Source organism: Morone saxatilis, unplaced genomic scaffold (genome assembly GCF_004916995.1).
Source record: "Morone saxatilis isolate NCDOM2014 unplaced genomic scaffold, NCSU_SB_2.0 Contig5, whole genome shotgun sequence".
In the NCBI taxonomy this organism is placed as follows: Eukaryota; Metazoa; Chordata; class Actinopteri; family Moronidae; genus Morone; species Morone saxatilis.
In genome coordinates, this window is record NW_023340095.1 from 22606392 (window position 1) to 22612132 (window position 5741).

Here is a 5741-nt window from a genome sequence, read left to right on the forward strand (position 1 = left end):
CAAGATAAAAAAAATCAACCTGTCCACTTTAATTTTGTTATATTCAAATTAAATCATAAATCAAATAATATTCAAGTGTAATGTGTGAGGAAAATAATACCAAAGTATCTCATTCACCAAACGTTAATGATCCCAACAGAAACCACATTCAAGAGTCTGATAAGAAAATCAAATGTCTCTTATATAACTTAAATAAGGACTCCAGATAATCAGTTCAATGTTATTTTGATCCAGTGTATTTAAACATGTCTGCAGACTGGGGTCCAAACAAATAAACTGGGAATGAATGGAAAGCTGAAACACATGAAGTATAAGTCAGTGCTCCACTTGTGCCACCCCAGTCAAAAGTCTGAAAACGACCCTGCCTTCAGGATGGATTCAGTTCAGTTCTCTTCAGTTTACAATGTTTGGAGTTTGAACACCATGAGAAATGAGGATGGCACTGCTCTCTCTAACCAGTTGAGCTTGCAGTGCCACAGTAGGGAAGTCTGAGGGTTTTGAGAGACAGACGAAAACGTTGTTGTCATACTGTTTTGGTCTTTTCATAGAATTTGTTGACAGTAAGAAAAAGTAATCTATTAGCCTTTAACATATTGCTTCTAGATTTAAAAACTAAAATGATTTATATTTTTCTTCCTTTTCTAATAATGAAATTCATTGTTATAAAATTAGCATCAGTGATACTCACAGACACACAGCAGCCATTGGTCAGTACGATGGGACTTAAGGTGAAGGTTATATTCTCAGCCTGAAGGCCGTCTGGGGATGTGTGGTTGGCTTTGATAGTTAGAGGGCTGGCTGACACAAGCTGGACAAGACAACAACATTAACATGACTAATTGTTAGACTAAATATATGATTTATTTTACATTGATTTACATCACATCTGTTCTTTGGAGCAGATTTGTTTAAATTCTAAACAGAAGACTGGTTCTTAACATATACTGACATCACAGCCACTCAGAGGGCTGAATGCTTCAATCTGTTGCATTAGTTTGGGGCTGATTTCAGCACAAGGCGTTGCAAAGAGCTTAAAAGAAAAGAGTGTAACACAGTTTGGACTAAAGCACACAAATAGTTTAGTTTTTCACTGTATTTTACATTCTTACCTAAAAACCTCTAAACCCACATTCAGATACATTGACACAAACCTGTGAACCAGATCAGTGAGTGTACTCACCAGAGTGAACTGTGGAAAGAAAGGAAGGCTGATTGAACTAAGTCTGTTTATTGAAATCTGACTATTCTTAAACCAAAAAAAAAAATAAGGAAGGGTTTAGTATTTATATTCCTGTTAGAGAGTTGACTTTGAAACAAAACATGCATTTGTGTTAGGAAATAAATGTTTCAGTGACAGAATAAACTCTAATTTTAATAATTTCAGTTGGTCAATTTCATAGTTTTGTACAGGAAAACTTCTCCATTCAACAAAACATTCAGAAAAAGAACTTAACAGCAAATTATGGAAAAATCTAAATAATAATTTCTAAATTTGTGTTTTCATGGCAAGTTAAAGGTGGGTGGTGGAGGAACACATGACCGCAGTATTTCTTTGTACAGCCAGCAACTAGCTGGTACAGCACTAAACAATGTGCAACCAGTGCTTGTGAGCACCACCTCATCTTCTTACTGGTGTGCTCGATGGCATACGACAGCTACCGTAACTAAGTTTGGAAAATAGTGATATGGGGGGCAAGAGACCACAAACGAGACAAGAATTAGGTTGGCTGGGCCTCACAGATTACTGTACAAAAACACAACCTGATTTTGGTGAAACTGGATCATACTTTTCCTGAAGGACATTGCTTGTTGTTATGTATGTATTTGGTTACTTAGCTGCTAACTATTGTAGCTGCTGTTAGCAAGGTAGTTCAATTAGCTAGCCATCCTTATAGCCGACTCTACACGGACTATGAGGTTGGAAAGCTAGAATGGTTAGCTGCACAACTAAGTGAGCTAATTTGCTGATGGCAGCTACAGTTAGCAGTAGTAAGCAGTGACTTTATCAACAAATAAAGCTATCTGTCCATCAGGAACCTGCATTAAAAGAGAGTTGAGGCAGAAAAGCCAGAGGACATCAGAAAGAAAATTAGAAAATATTTAGCTTTCCTTCACAAATAAAAAAAGCACTTTCTGCGAGACAATGAAAAACCTAAAAACTCGAAGAGGGGTCTCGAGCAGAGCAGTTGAATAACTAAGACTGAGCCGGTGGATGGAAGTGTCCCCACCTTCAGGAGTGTCCTGTCACAGGACTGCTGTCCTTGGAGCAGATGACCATATATCTGTCACAAAAGTAGTGTTTAAATCGGAGCAATCTGAAGCTCCAGGGGATTACTTTTACATACGTTTATTATTTGAAACATTTATTTTTAAAAGTTTATTATGAACACCCAACATTGTACCATTATATAGGCCTATATGACAGAAAATAAGGGAAAGCATAGCAATAGCAATATGCCCCCTTTAAGAATCCATCTCCGGTTGACACATATGAAAAATGGAAACATATAATACATAATAAGGTACAAGCAACACAAAAAGTTAGATTTTCAAATAATGTTGCACTTTTACATGAAAAAAGGCTTTGAGGATTAGACTGAACTTTTTATACAGTCTGATTACATAAATTCCATTTCTTTTACAGACATAGATTATTCATGTCTACATACAAGACCATTTATGACTAAAGCTACTCCATAATCAGAGCTTATATAGTAAAAGCATTATCAAATGTATGATCTCAAAACATACAGCAATGTTAAGCTGTTTTCTCGCAGACCCATGGCAAAGAAAGTTTACATGACCTGTCATTCCACGCATTGGCGTATTTAATTATATGTGCACAGTCCTCTTCACCATTGTCTTGACTCCCATTACTAGGCTGACCTGTTGCCCAGTACCTAGGAGGTCAGAAAACGAGAGAATCATGACACTGTTTATCTCTGACATGAACACAGCCCCTAAACAACTTCATCACCAAGATCCATCAGCCCTGGACAAACCACATTTTTTTCTGAAAACAGTGGGGCCAATATACTCTTAAATATCTCCTCCATCTTTGAAGTGACTCATTTGTAGTGTTTTCTAAAGAGACTGTACTCTCTATTATGTTTATGTTCAAGTGGCTGTAGTAAATGAGGAAGTCAGGTCAGGTCTTTATAGAGCAGCAAAGTCTGCAAAGGGAGGACGTCGGGCTGATGGGTTGTTAAGTCCTTGTTTTGAGTCATTTTGTGTTGAGTCATTTAGCAAACTCCATTTCCTCATATATAATCTAATTAAGTGTGATATTCATTGCAGACCTGATGGTGGCAGTATGTTACTGCAGATTTTACATGAAAGATGCAATACAACTCATCTCCTCCATATAGCCTTAATCTATCTAAAAGCTAAATACAGATGGACTATTGGACCTAACATTCATCTGGTGGACAGAAACAAGTCCAGATGTGTGTCTCCTGGATGTGTAAATAGGCCATTTTTTTTTTGCCCTCTCCGTTGCCATAAAATTGTTAAAAGGTGATAATATGTCATGGCTCTGAGTTTAGCAGCTTATTGTGGAGTTATTCTGCCCCCATGTGGACAAAAAATTAATCAGTACAGTTTTAAGATTTAACAAACTGCCACGAATGCACAGAATAAATTCTAGTAATATAAAATGATAGTTGATGTTGATATTAAACCAGAGTGAAGCCTTACGTCTGAGTCAGTGGAGTTCCATCTATCCATTTCCAGGTCCCTTCCTCTCCTCTCTTAGTCAAACCAATCCAAGCATAGTTCACGTAGAACTTAGAGACAAACGTCTGTTGAACATAAAGAAACTCACATTATATTTACACAATATATGTGCACATTAAAATGGTTATTGTAACCTAATCCTTATAATGAAATATTACCTAGAAGAAGAAACAAATAGAGGGTATAGAGGGTGTCTGTTACCAGAAAGACATCTTGTTGATTTTCATGTTGTCCACAGTGAGACAGAGTCATTGTTGTAGCAGGGTTTTATGTTAAGGTTTAGATTAGATTAGAAAACATACAGTACAAAGTGTACAGTGATGTTTAAGAGTGAGTATGTAATTCACAGACGATCACCTTATCAGTGATTTTGGGTGGGTGGGCTAACAGCTAATGCTATTAGCTAATGCTAATGCCAGCATACAGGCCGCTGGTTAAAGTCACCAAACCAGCTACAAAGCAGGTACACGACATTGATTATTAGACAATAAGGTTAATTTTCAAATGACGGGATGTTTATAATCAAATTCAGATACCTATACTTTACCACTAATCTCATACATCACAGTGGTTCATCAGGTCCATATTTAAGTTAAGAACATGTTAACATGTATTAAATCATTGGTGGGGTATTGTGCAACTGAGTGCAAAACTCCACCAGAATCTCGAAAATCTTTAAAAGTACCTAGATGCTATGATCAATTAATCGTATACGTGAAGACATAAATCCAAAGAGGGAGTAGATCTCGCGCGGTCAAGCTTCATCGTCGCGATTCGCTCCAAGATATTTAAAGAATAATAATTCAAAATAACAGATCAACTCCCCTTTAGAGTTGCTTTGATGGATAATTGGTTTTAAGCTTTAGTATTTGGTTATATCGATGCGTATATTCTGATCATTCTCTCAGGTTCCTTTGTGCCTCACTAATCGCTTTATACCATTAACCCTTTCCTGTAACTTATACTTCGTTTTGCGAACACGTGTTGGAATGTTCCTCATATAGTAAGTTAACTTGAAGGACGCTTGACAGTTTCACACTTCCAACGTACTTTTATTTGAATATTGTTGACATGATCAAATCATCTATTAGAATTTTGCCAGCTTATAAAAACTCAAATAAAATAATCGGTTTTTAAGTTTGTCGGAACTCTTATTTCTCTCAAGAATGTGAAATTCATTTAGTTACACTTCTAAAATTTTCCGATAGTGATACGCATCGCGATTGGTATATCTGCCGAACAGTGATATATTCATGATCCTTACAGTTATATAATGAGAATATAACTGACAGTTGATTTCATATAATTCAAACCAATCCAAAGTAGATAGTATCCAACTCCCTATCTATATAATTTAATTGACTTATTGTCTATAACCTCTCCTGGAATTTCCTCTCCATTGATTCCTTACAGCATAGTAGGACTGACCAAATCTCTGATACACTGCTGCCGGATATCATCTACACATTGAAAGAAGAGTTGGGTCATCGTCTGTAACTTTCGTGCTAATCCCAACCATCGCTTATGCTTCATAACGCAACTCCCTTTACTACAGATCATAGGGAATTCTGGGATAGATATTTATAAGTTTCACTCCCGTGACTATTAATATGTTACAAATTTTGCCAACCGGATCACAAAAATTCCATCGCATCCTGAATCATCCAATAATCAAATAATTCATTTATTCCAGCTCCAGACACATATTTGTTTTTGTTAGTTGTAGATACAATACATCTCATCACTTCCAATTTCCCAATCTTAATCAATACTCTACACTAATTAGCAATCAAACACACCACAAACCTAAATTATAATATTTCACCATATGACTACTTGTCTTATGTGCAGCTGATTTTATGCGGGAAGTCGAGGAATTGTTGTAAAAAAGATAACATCTTACTATCAGGATTAGGATAACTGAACTCCACCTATAACATGAGACTTTGAATTAACTTTTGATTTGAAAATTGATTTGATTAGATTCTGTGGCAAAGTAATTTCCT